A 14,839-nucleotide genomic window follows, 5' to 3' on the forward strand; every position below is an offset into this window, starting at 1 on the left:
TTATTTGATTTTTGAGCGTTTCATATTATATCCAAAAATTGTGGTAAAAAAAAAAAAAACGCTGGCAGATCACCAGAGTAGAGAGTGTATCTACCTCATTTGGTAAGTCTAAACAACGATAATATCAGAGCACATAAGCTGAACATTTTATTTAAATTTCTGCGCACAACTCAATACTAACGTAATTTTATTACGTAAAACCGAGATGGAATTTTCTGGGCATTTAAAAATGGGTTTACATCTAATTTCTTTTTCTTCATAATTATTATATACACATGCATACATACCTATATTTATATAGATATATACATCCGCACAGACACACACATATTGTTTGGAAAGAAGTCAACAGACACCATTATTAAATAGGACATACCAGGTCAACAATTAGTGATACCATACTGAGATGAAAATGCAGTGGGTCAACTGCACGTGATACCCGCAGAGGACGAACCACTATACTCACCAAACATGACCACAAGGTGCACGAAGAATAAAATGCAGACACCGCTATTCGTTGGCCGACGTGTTGAATGCAAAGTTTTAGGCATCGACTGGATACGAATCTGCACAAGGGAGGAAAAACGAAACTTGAGGTTAACAGTGCCATAACGAAATAAAACACGGGAGGAGAGAAAGAGATGTGGTGAGTTGTGATTCAGTCCATCTGACTGATATTCTGAAGTAGCAGTAGTTGCCGTTTAAACTGAAAAATCTTTATCAAAGACTGTACGTTAAAGATAACCGGAATATAATAAAAATAAAACTTTAAATTGTGAATAATATGACCGTGTGCAGCTATTTTTATTTGGAGTTTCAGTCAAGTACATGGAAATGTGTTTAAAAAATATTACCCGAGAAGTATTCCATTTTTTTCTGACATTTGTTCTTTGCAATCTTCTGCAGTACTCTCCTTGAATTCTCTGTGAGATTTAATTAGAAAAGAAGTAAAAGACAGAGTTTCTAATATATTATTCCTCTCTCTCTTTCTCTCTCTCTCTCTCTGTCTCTCCAATCTCTTCTTCGCTCAGAACGAATGAATTCATTCACAATTCTCTTTCATTTATTTTTTTATCTGTTGTCTCTTTGTTTAATTCCAATCAGTCATAAAAGTTTTATCATTGATCTAAGGAGCTTACTTTTGTCCTCCACTTTATCCGTAATTGTGTTTATAGATACTATGCCATGCTTTTTTATTATGCGTTCAAGGTATTTCCTTATTCTTCTATTACTAATGCCATAAGTCTGGTTTTGTGTTTAGCTGAATAATTATACTGTTATTACATTTTCAGGAATTAGAAGCACTTTCTGTATATAGTATAGTAACTACAGAGAATACAAGCGTATTCACCAATCAAACTTTCATATATTGTGATATATTTGTATCTTTCCAGATTTCGAAGTCCTGAAATTGCTATTCATTATAATAAGAATTTGCCTAGTAAGAATTTCATTTCATTTGACATCCTTTTTCCTATAGATTTTAATCTACAGTAGGCGAAATAATTCACTTCAGTCCTAAGATTCACTTCAGGCCTATGATCAATTTGCATATATTTCTTTATTTTATTTTATTTATTTAGGTTTTTATCTCAACTCCTTCAAGCAAAAATTTAGTTATTCAATTAATATCATGGCTACCATTATTCCTCGAAGTGTTCTATGTGTGTTCACTTGTTTTAGGAGAAGAAAAACCCGAGTTTCCGGGACGACACCCCTACAAGTCCGTATGACACCTGCACCGATAGTCGAAAAATCTGATAAAGATTCCTCGCGTCGCAGACTGGAATGGAACCCAGATTTTTGCGAAAGGTGTTCGTCTGTACTGACTTATTTTTGAGATCTTCATATTATATACTAAAATTGTGGTGGGAAAAAAAAAAACGCTGGCAGATCACTAGAGTTCAGAGTGTACCTACTTACGTATCCCTTGAGTGTACCTGAGTGATGGGGGCTCCTTCATTACAAGTTAAGAACAATGTATCATCGGTATAACTTAATTAGTTAATTAATCATCATACTTTTAATCTTAAATCTGCCTTCACCAGACTTTTACTGCTATTTCTGATTATATGTGTTGTTGTTGTTTTTTTCATAATGATTAAAAAAAAGGTGAGAAATTAGAGTACAAATATGGTGCACTATTTCACTTGAAATCATGCAGAGAAATTAATTTAATATCAACTTTTACTAATAATATATCGCTTTTGTTTTTTATGTGGATCCAACCAACGAAACCTTTACCCTATAGTACATTCATATACTGGGTATATTAAGGATTTTTTTTTTATTTTCATTAATTTTATGCAATCTCTTTACATAATCCCTGCTCTAAAAACTAAACGTGGAACTTATTGAAGCTATTTTAGGTCTCCAATAAGCGGGACAGTGGTATCGCATCTAAAAATGAAAGTCATCAAAAGACAGTCACAAGCATCCATGCAGAATTCGAATCCCCCAACCTATTGATTGAGTACGCTAACTACTTACCCAAACAGTCAAGCATATACTTCTTTGTTGATGTAAATACTGTTTTACAATTTCCGTCTTTGTCATGCACATTTTTGTATATCTCACCTTAAATAATGACGTCTTTATAAAGTGCATCATATTCATTATAATATAGTATAAAGTTATATTATATTCATTAACTTTTCTCTTAACTATTTTGTTTTGCAATTGATCTTGGGTATTACTTTTTCAGATATAAAGGATTCCTGTCTGTCGGTATCGTTTTCATATATTTCTTTAATAATGTACAGAAGAATTTTATTCATAACAGACATATAATAATGTAGCGTTAACATTCCATGTTTAACTCTGGCCCTGCTATCACACACACACACACACACACACACACACACACACACACACACACACACACACACACACACACACACACACACACACACGTGTATATTTAAAGGAAGAAAACTGTCAGTTACGATGGATGCAACGTAACCAAACACATTTAAAACTTCCTTAGAACTTGCAACTAAATGCAGAGGATAATAGGATAACACTAAGGTCATTTTCGTTGATTATATCTATGAATAGAAAATAACAAATAAAAACCTGTTCATTGTGTACGTACAGTGTATCATCTTTTCACAGTTCTGCTTCAACTTCAAGAAATATATTTTTTTAATCTTTGTTCAGCTTCTTTAATAACTGTTGTGTTTCATAAAGAGTATAATGTGCGAGGTTTCTTCTTTTTCGTCAACTTTATGCTAGTCCATGGAATTTTTCCTATGGATTGAACGGTCACTCTTATGGGCAACCAGTTAAAAACCATTTAACTCAATGAAAAAAACTTGTTTTCACATAGTTATGTTAATATCCATGACACTTTCATTAATATAATAATTGATATTACAGCCGTAATTATATTCGTTCAACCAAACTCACGTAATTTTATTGAAATTAAAATTTGAATTCCGATTTGGAATTCAAAATTGAAATTAGGTCAACCATTAAAATTTTTCTTTTAATTGGAACCTTTACAGGCTCATAAAGAATCATAAAGAATTGAAATTATAAATGCGTTACTCTGTATGCTGAAATTAAATAAAAATATAGGATTTAGAATTTTTAATTTGGGAATTGAAATAGCCACAAGACGGTTCCATTAATATTTTTTGGATGTAATCAATTACGTTTTAATTTGAAAATTTTGAAGGGAAAAAAACCTTTTCGACCTAAAATGGAATTAATGAATTTTAGTATTTAAGTTATCTACTGAAATTTGCCGAATAATTAGAATTTTCATTTAAATCGAACCTTTAGTAGTAATATTGGAGAAAAAAACAAAATGCTATATACGCAGGACATAAACGGATGTTTAAGGTCATCCGATATTCTGCCTTCTTTAGTGAAAGATTTTGTTTCGAAATGTCGTTTTGAAAAATAAAATAATAATAATCTGAAATGGCATTTTGTCCCCTTTCTGATTGACCATTTTAACTTCCACATTACCAAAAACGAAGTTATGCCAAGCCTAAATAAAAGTCTCTACGATAATTTGTTGCCATAATCGATTATTTCACTGTAATAGAATGCATATGCATATTTTTTCGTCATTGCAATCATTTACGTTTCTCAACTTATGCAGTGTTGGCATACTTATGTTTTTGTATTTTTCCGTTAACATCTCATCTCGTTATCTCATATTCATTATACCCTCTTTTACTTTGCGGTGTCGAGGGTTTATTAATCATCGGAACTCAAATCGTTCACAGGATAATGTGGGCAGCCCTACACCCTGGTGTATCCTGTGACTGTTGTGTTGAGTTCTCAAGGCCGGTTTGTCTGCTTTGGGGGATGAGAAACCCCAGGATAAACTGCGGAAAAAACCCTACTGTCTATGCCCAAGACCGGCTAACTTGGCTATGGCTGAGAAAGATCCTTCAGCTCTTCACGTCACCGACAGGAATCGAACCTAGGTCACTCGTTCCCGAGGCATATGGTTGCGAAGCGCCCAGCCACTAGGCTAACCGCGCGAACTCCGTTAACATAATCAGGATGAAATCAAAATTAAAAGGAATCCAAATTTCAATAAATATCCGAAAATACCAAATTTCATTTAAAAACAAGTCAAAGCAGAACTGTGACTTTAATTTTTTTTATCATTTTATTTTTTTTTTTATGCTTCTACGAAGGATCCACTGAAATTTTTGCAAGGATTAAAATTTATTTTAGTACCAAGTTACTCCTTGTCACTAATAAAATGTTAGGAGTAACTTCCTCCGTGGGTACATGCAGTGATGGACAAAATCAATCTTACATAGGTGATCACGCAGATTACGAAATGCTCTTTAAAATATATCGTTGACGATATAACAAGACATCATATGTAAATTTTAGTTTGTATTGTATCAAATCTCAAATGTTACTTAATATGTACTGTATATACACAAAAGTATTTTCCCTAAAGATTTTGTACTTTAATAAATGTGGGGGGGGGGAAATTATTCTTCAGAGCTTTCTGTTCTCTGTAGTATGAAATAGTGGCGCCATCTATGGATTAAACCAAGAATCAAATAAATCTTTATTTTTAAGTATGATTCGCAACATATATGAAAACATATTGACTTCATTTTATCTATCAAGACGAAAGCCATTCCTGATTTTATTTGAAGGGATTTTCCTGAAATTCAGAATTTCGACTGTTTATGAAAGTGTGTTATTTCAATTACACGAACTGCTTGGTGGGGGGGGGGGCAATAGCTTTAGATGCTTTGGAATAATATTGAGAGGAAAAAAGTTTCAAAATTCACCACGAGGGAGCGTTGTACATATCAAATACATGGAATCTGCACATCAAGCAAATCGGAAGGTGCTAGGATACAGTTTAAAAAGATGGACAGGAGATTCTTCTCTCATTCTGGTTGTTAATACTATTCCACAGTGATGGCACTAACATTGCCCCAACTACTTTGCACGTGAAGCTGTACTACCTAAACAATTGTGCTGTTGCTGCGCTAGTGAATTCCGTCGCTTGAACAAATGTTGACGAAGTACTCTATCTCTATGTGATTAATTATTTTTAAAGAAACGAATCGTTGGGAGTTAACCTGGCAGAGGTCGAAAACCTATCCGTTCACAACAAGTGAATAAAGTGGCAACTGTCGCTGTGGAGAAGGGCATGAATAACAGCGTTGGTACCTGCAGTGCACGTGGTGTATCAAGACATATGGATATACCTTACACAACTGGCAGAGAAAATGATGCGGAAGAGAGTCTGAACTTCTACCCATTCAATATAACGCTGACACAGGAGTTGTGCCCGCAGGAAGGTCGACTAACATTCTCTTTAACATTCCTAGCTCAGGTAGAATTGGACGCTAAAATGTCTGGAGATGATTTTGTGTGTGGGGGGGTGAGACTTAGTTTCATCTGAACGGAGCTGTAAATACCCATAATTTTCGGGTATATGTTTTACCAAAACCAGTATACAATCCAACAAATTCCTTTGTATTCACCCAACATTATTGCATGTTTACAGCTTCGTTCATCATTGTACTATTCTTATTTGAGGACATTCGCCAGTCGGGTCCTGTGACCTCGTCAGTTACTGCCGAGAGATATCGCGATATGATAATCAATTTTGTTGTGCCACAGTTACAGCAGCGCCTGTGCATGGATTCATTCATTTTCATGCAGGATAGGGCACCTCCATACATTGCTCTATTCGTAGAGGAGGAACATTCCACGGAAGACAGAGTAATCGCGATGCATTTATCACTGTATGACCCCTCGTTTAAATGATCTAACCCCGATTGACTTCTGATAGTGGGGAATTCTCAAAGACAGGGTTCATCGGGATCATCCTGTAAATTTTCAAGCGCTGGAAGACAGCATAGCGCAACATCAGTTCTTCCGACTAGCTATGTTCTGCCCTTGAACAAACATATATATATATATGTATATATATATTCTTCTTCGTCTATGATCTCTTATGCTTTTAAGCGTCGAGATTTTGCCAAAGAGATTTCCATACCGTCCTGTCCAAGGTTTGTTGTTTTGCTTCTTTCCAGTTAATTCCCTTCTTTTCCAATTTTTCTTTAATTTCCTTTTGCCAACCTTTTCTGGGTTTGCCTATGTATCTTTCTCCTATTTTCTGCTTTCGTATACAGTTTTTGCTATTCTTCCTTCTTCCATTCGATTGAGATGTCCAAAACATCTCATTTGGGCTTGTGTTATGAATTGATTCAGAGTATAATATATAATAAATTTTTTAACTTCGGGATATTGTATATTAGGATAACCAAGTTATTTTAACTCCTAATCCCAAGTATGCAAACAATTAAGTTTGCGCCTGAAACAGAGTTCAAGTCTAAAGATGGTACAACACCAGGGCAACTCATTGTAAAAGTGAGTAAAGATCTGATCACTATTCTTAATTTTTTCCCATAATGTAAAGCACATCTCACTAGAATATGTATATGCATATACTGCAATGCATTATGGGTGGATCACTACCCAGACTGGTTTCAACCTTTTTTGAGGTCTCCTCAGTGAGTAGCTACACCCTAAATACCAAGGTTATACCAAAATTATAGTAATACGGAGCCTTATCAACTTTACCTATAGAAGTTGCAACAAGGTGTTTTTATTTTTAATAAAAATCTCTGGAGGTGATATAGATGTAATAAATTTTTTAACTTGGTGTTATTGCATATTAGGATAACCAAGTTATTTTATAAACTTGGTTATTTTAACTCCTAATCCTAAGTATGCAAATAATTAAGTTTGCGCCTGAAACAGAGTTCAAGTCTAAACCCATAATGCATTGCAGTATACATCTTCTAGTGAGATGTGCTTTATATTAGGGGAAAATACTAAGAATAGTGATCAGAGCTTTACCCACCTTTACAATGAGTTGCCCTGGTGTTGTACCATCTTTAGACTTGAACTCTGTTTCAGGCGCAAACTTAATTGTTTGCATACTTGGGATTAGGAGTTAAAATAACTAAGTTTATAAAATAACTTGGTTATCCTAATATATATATATATTAATATATATTAGGATAACAAATATATAATAAATATAATAAAGTTTTTTACCTTGGGTATAATATACATTAAAGATACCAAACTATTTTAAATATAAACCTCGTTTTACTCCATTTCCCAAGTAAGAAAACAGACAAGTAAGTGAAGTTTGCCTCTGCAAGTAGTGTAAGGCTGGGTGAATATTTACTCTTAATGCAAAGCACATCTCCTTGAGGAGATGTATGATGCTGTGCATTAAAGGCAAGGGAACACAACCCAGACCGGTTTCAAGATCAAATATGACCTGTTGTGCGACAAGTTCATAAAATGGAAGTTGAGTCTCAGTAGCTCAGTCGGTATAAAAAAAGCAGTTTGGTCAGAATGACCAAGATTCGATTCCTGTCCATGACGTGAGGAATGTGAATATCTTTGGACGAAAGATGAGTACGGAAGTAGGGTTCTTTTCTCGCCTGGAAACTTGGTTTTTTCGTTCCTCCAGAACAGACAAATCGGTCCCTTTAACACACACGGATTACAGTCAGGAATACTTAAGACCCAGCCATAGGCCTGATGAGTCAGCTAAATGCCGGTCATGAGCCCTGATAAAAATTAGGGGGATTGAGAGAGTGGCCTACCTCCCCGTAAAGGGGATAACGACCACTGTATCATCATCATCGTACGAAATAAATAAATAAAATAACATGGAATCTGTTAATTTATTTACACGAAAGAAACTAATATAATTTGTGTTGTTCAGATTCTGAATCCAAAAGAAAAGGCATTTAGTTAATAAATTAGTACACCAATATTTTGTCTTGGCCACCAAGTCATATTTCATGAGTACAAAACACGTGCACCAAGCACACTACCAGAAAGGCAAGACTGAGCAAGAGGATCCTACAGTGGTAGCTATCATTTCCTATGAATGTGTTGGTTTCACGATGATGATCTCACGAATATTTTAAGGTTTGGCTAATGTTGTAAAGCTTTGGACGATTCTAGAAATAAACGCACTGATTTATATTTGCGTAGAAGTGAGGTCCCAACCCTATTGTATACCCAGTGATCCGTATCCATGACACAAGGATGTGCTACTACAAAACCTCTATATCACAAATAATGGACATGGTTTCTGTGTTCCGTCATTTGGATATTTGCTGTTCTTTTTGTTTGTCCACAGTCAGACAATGTGCAATATCAAGAAATGATGAATACTCCCCCATGATGGTCTTAATGATCTTTCAGTAATCGCATGAGGATAGATACCTTTTGGAATAGCTTGAAGTTCTGTGTTTCATATCCTTTTAAAACACGTGAAACACGCAAATGTAGGGGATGGCAATAGATTTTATTGTTTTCAAGATTAGTGAAAGTTGGATTTGGGGAATGGCCAAAGTGTTTTGTGAATTTCGCGAGGGGGAAAACCACTGACTATAATGATCCAGATGTGACTGATTTCCTGGAGTTCTAGTTAAAAAAGAAAGTTCTAGCTAGATTTTCTAAGGTTTCGATATAGTAAGAAACTACTAAAACAACAGTTTTGGCAGTTGGTTACTGACCTTTGATTTCGGCAGAGAGAGAGAAATATTTCATCATTATTATTATGTAACACCTCCAGGGAGTCCAAAGACTCATCGAGAGAGGGCATCTACTCTATACAACTCTCTGTCAACCGCAGCTACCTTCATCATCTATACCAACGCCGACCACCACTACTAATATTTTCAGACAATCACAAATATGCATGCCCACGTCAGGATTCGAACCGGCAGCTTTTTGGCTGGAAGGGGGATACGCTAACCACTCGGTCAATTTTAACTGAGTATTTTGTCAATTTTTGTTTTATTTACTTATGCAGCAATTTATTAGCTTGATATTCAAAGAATTTTATCATTTGATTTGCTGCCTCACACATGTATATTTATAACATCAATCTTTTTTTTTCTGTAGAATTTCATTTTTATAGTTTGAACTGCGTTTTCATATTTCTTTATGTTTGTCATTTTTACAGAATATTGTACTTTAGTTGCTAGTGTTTATACCAGTGATGTTTACATATATTATTTACTATGTTATTTACTTTAAAAATGATATTTAAATGTTTCTGTCTCATTTTGATGTCTGAATTATTGCTTAATTTGTTACTTTTCTCTTTTTTATAAAAATCATAAAAAATAATGATAATTCTTATATATATTAAATTAATTATAATTAAAAAATAGTAATAATTCTTATATAATTATAATTATAATAATTATAACTGTAAAATAATTATTAGTAAAAACAATATTCTAATTATATTAATTCGAAACTAGCTCAACTCATTATGTCATTAACTCAGGAAGAGGAAAAATAATCATATATTTCAAAACTCTGGTCGTATGTCTGTTTATGATTGTTGATTAGTGATCGTATTAGTAAATTTAATGTCTTTAGTGTATACAATAATGATATTTATGATATTCTTTATCATAAATATCATGAATTCGTAATGAGAAATAAATTAAATCAATTATCGAATTATCAAAGCAATCAATCATAAGATATAAGCAAAAGTGTGATATTATTAAGGATTGCTGGCTGGTTCGTTGTTTAGACTAACTAAAAAAGCAACTAAGGCTTTATGTTTCAAAATTTCTTGCTCTGTATGATTAGTTTATATGCTTTACCAGGTGAAAATGCTAACATTATGGTAGTAAAACTTGTCACTTCCGCATGAGATGCTGCTCACAGAATAACTAGGTCAGTGATTTTATAACTAAAATGAAAAGCCAAACGGCTAGTTTTCTGGCAACTTTTTATCCCCTTAATTTAGGTCAGTGATTCTTTGAGGTTATTCGTTCAATTTTTTTCTTTATCTGAATCACGTACAAGGTAGGTTAAAAACTATAGCACCGCAGTATAGGCATTGGATATTAGAGTGCATTGGATATTAGATATGGGAGAAAAACTTTTATTCAAATTTTCACCGATAGAAGACGCTATACCACATGCATCATTTGCAAATACTTGCAAATGAGAGTTCTACAAAACGCAGGGTGTACTGCTGACAGCAATAAATTTTTCTTTTCACAAAAACAATTCTGTTAACCCCCAATGACTTGCAATTTGGGTGCATTCATTACTAGCTGACAGCAGTATACTCTCATTGCACGTATCTGTAAATGATGCATGTGGTACACCGCCCTCTATCGCTGAAAATTTGAAGTATTTTTTTTTACCCAGCCAAAAATCCCCCCTTCCTTACGATTCACTTTCTTGCAAACCGCACTCTAATATACAAATTTTGCATTTATTGCGTTGTGTGAAGTTTGAGGTTTTGTTGCCATCTGCGGTATGATGTTTTTTATTTCAGTTGTTTTAGTATTCCTTTTGTTACACCATTGCTTAGAAAGTGAATTGAAATTGTCAATTAGATGGTGAATGAAATCTTTCTTAATAGTGGGAATCACTTCTGCAACCCACTCAGAGGAGCTGCTTGGAGAAAAAGTGTAGAAACAGTAGCCCGATGGAAAAGAAAAGCAGAAATTCTGGAAATCATTTATTACGGTGCCTTTTTGTGTCAGGACAGAATATGAGTGGCTACATTCTGGTCGTTCCGTGAGATAGAGAGAGAGAGAGTAAACTTGCATAAAATTGCTGTATGAACTAGTCAAGAGAATTATACTTCTAGGGTATATATGGAAGGAGAACGGCTTAAAAAAACATCAAAATTATTGAGAATGTCCAAAATGATAGAGGTCATTTTGGACATTTCGAAAAATTTGGATGTCCCTCTCTCTCTCTCTCTCTCTATATATATATATATATATATATATATATATATTTGGCTATCTCAAATGCAGAAATTCAATATTCTGGGATACGAAGTCGAATAGGTCAAAGTAATTTCGAAATTCTGTGAACATAAATACAGCAGATAAATATTTCTGAATGAGGAGAGTAACTTTAAATCAGAAGCGTCAGTAAGCAGGGAATTCTAAATTTAGCATTCTCTTGTAAGTTATAGTGGAATTCAGAAAGGCACAGGTGTCGTCCTTTTGGCACAAGGAATGGTGTAATGTGTAATTTTTACAGAAAGTGTAGACTGTGGCGAAGTAGCTACAATATGGGTTTCTGTCAAGAATAGGAGATAATTTGTAGATATCAATAAACGGTGTAGGTCATTTATGTTAGCATTAATGTAAAAGGATGTTGGTAAAGTGCATTAATAAGGACTTTGGCGTGGTTTGTATATTTTGTTTCGATTTATAATTTTTGTTAACGTTAGCTTGAAGGGAGGATTTTTTTAATTACAGAGATGTTGTCATTCTTGTACGTTTCATATTTGATAAGTGACAGGAGTAGGTCCTTTTACGTGACATCCATACTGAGAGAGGCAGAGAGATACAGAGAGAGATAGAGAGAAAAAGCAACCTGTCTTCTTACAATAATGTGACCTCGAATCTACAGCCCACATGCCATTACTTGGATCAACCTGTACGCCCATCCTAGAATATATAGTAGATGTATTATCGGTTAACTGTCTGAGAAGCCTCCTGAATCGTTAATAAAAGTTTGAATCACGTGTATTATATTGAAGTGGGCCTGCGGCAGCGTTTTTTTTTTTCTTTGTTGAAATAGCAAAGAGGATAAAAGGCAGCACACTTAACCCCTGTACACAATACATGGCATTTCCCATGTCAGACCTCCATTAATCAGAGGGGGGGGATGTACAAGCCATCAAAGGTCATTTATCAAGTAGGTTGTCTAGTTGGCATTTCTTCCAATTAAGAAAATATCTTCCTCGCGGTTAGCCTAGTGGCTGTGCGCTTCGCAACCATATGCCTTGCGAAGGAGTGACCTAGGTTCCATTCCCATCGGAGACATGAGGAGCAGAAGGATCTTCCTCAGCCATAGCCAAGTTAGTCGGTCATGGGCGTGGACAGTAGGGTTTTTCCCCAGTTTATCCTGTGGTTTTCATCCCGTGAAGTAAGCAAACCGGTCTTGAGAACGCAACACCACTACGGACATAGGATACACCGGACGTAGGGCTGCCCACCTTATCCTGTGAACGGTTTGAATTCCGATGATTAATAAACTCTCGACACCGCGAGGTAAAAGAGGGAAAAAGGAATATGATGAAGAAGATATCTTGTTAAGCGAGGGGGGGGGATTGCTCTATACACACACCAGAGCCCCTTTTGTGGTCAAACCACAAGACGATGGGGCTGAAAATGTGGTTTTATTTTTACTCTCAAAGGTTAAAACAGCTTCAGCAATTTCTGTCATTCATTATGTCCTGACCGTGCATTGTCCAGAGCGTCCATTCGTTATGTCCATTGAATTTTATATATAACAACTTTTTTTAAAAATTGTAGCACAGCTGCCTAAGGACAACAGTCAATAACATTCCGTAGCTAGACTGGTCAAGAATTATGTTATTTTGAGGATTTCAGTTTAAGCGAAGACGATATAATTTAATTAGTTACTAGACTTGCTTTCAGTATTGCATAAATATTGTTTTAATAGTTGTTTAGGATTGTATTTCATAATTTAGTGGATGTCTGTCCCAGAATCTGTTTCTATTGATTATAGTAAAATTGAAGGAATTTGCTGACATAACTTTGGATAATATATGAGCTACAGTCATTATGAAATGGAATAAAACGCAATATTAGTTAACATAAAGTTAATAGTAACTATTTTGCACCATCTGGATTCAAACTCGAATCCCCGTCCCTTTTTAGGAGACAACGAAATTTATAAGAATTTTTCGAGTGAAGGCATCTGGCCTCGTATAGAAGTATCGGGTTTTTCTCCTTGAAACTGGGCTTTTTCCAAACGAGAAAGAAATTTCACATTAATAAACATATCTGGGTAGAGATGATTGCGTTTATTAGGAACTATGTATTAAAACCAACCAGCTCTGAAACTGCATCAACAATAAGACACACTTGAGAGTTGAGCATTCTAGACTGGGTGTTTGTTTAACAACCTGTATTCAACACCTGTAAATGCTGAACCAGTGATATATTTAACCAAATATATGCTGGATGAAAAATGTTTAATCAACATCTATTTGGTTAGCCACAGTGTGTAAAATGCGCCAGGTTATTATTCATTTAGATCTCTGCAAATATGAAAATATTTTCTACTAAAAGTGCTATCATAACTAAACTTTAATAATGGTAAGCGCTTAAAAATGTCGAATATCATTAATGCATCATTCGTCACGGGGGGAGTTTTAGCCAAATGCCAAATGGATTTTCTAAAACAGAAAACAAAATCTAATTTGATTTTTGAATTTCAGTCTATATTTTCAAAATTAAATAAAGGGCATTTACGACCTAATAGCCTAAACTTATCTGGATTGCAGAAGGTATAGAAAGTCATTGTATAGAACTTGTAGGACAGCAACCAAAAGACTCAAATAACATCATCATACAGGAGCTAAAATATACACTCAGTGAGAGCCTACACATCAATTAATTCATTATTATGTGTATTAGTATTAGCATAAGGAACACTGCACAGATGTCGAGAAAATTCCTCCGAAATTTTGTACCAGCAGTTTTACAGTAGTAACGTCAGCGTACAGTGAAAGCAAAACGAATCAATAGATTCCTTATGCCAAGTTAAAATATGGTCGGTTGACAGTGGTGTGTGAAGCGTATTCTCCTAATAAAAATTATATCAGCTGATACTTGGCTCGATATTTGAATTATACAACATACTCAAACCTTTTTACGACGCAGTACATCTCATATTACTCAAACGTTACCAATGTTGCTATCAATAGGCAGGTTATCAATAGAGTAGATGTTTCGTTCCTTACATCCTAGATGGGATTCCAACCAGTCTTTCATTTAAAGGCATCGTCGATATACTCGTAAATGAAGTAATGCAGGCCAGTTGGCAGTGGGTTTTGAAATAGGCAAGCAGAGTAGGCGTTTCCTTTAATGATAAAAATACCTAACGTTTAATTTACTCTCAACCAGCACTTTATAAACAAACCCAGTGGATGTATTCTGTTAGCCTGCTTTATTCACCTCACCGCGATGTAGAACTGAAGTGCAGCTAGCATTCTATAGGGAATGCTGACGCATGCATAATCAGTCAGATTCCACAAATTTTTCACAATCCATTTCACAGTCGAGTACCTTTCATTCCACAAACGTTCACAGAGTTCTCTGAATGGCGTGAATAATCTAGCAGAATGTGATAAACTTTTCCTCATTTTCCTGGAATCATTGCCAAACTATCTATAGACCGGTTACGAAAAATTATAGATAGTTTGGCAATGATTCCAGGAAAATGAGGGAAAGTTTATCACATTCTACTAGATTATTCACGCCATTCAGAG

This window comes from Typopeltis vanoorti, chromosome 3 (assembly GCF_054136105.1).
Source record: "Typopeltis vanoorti isolate ZY-2024b chromosome 3, IOZ_Tvanoo_1.0, whole genome shotgun sequence".
In the NCBI taxonomy this organism is placed as follows: domain Eukaryota; kingdom Metazoa; phylum Arthropoda; class Arachnida; order Uropygi; family Thelyphonidae; genus Typopeltis; species Typopeltis vanoorti.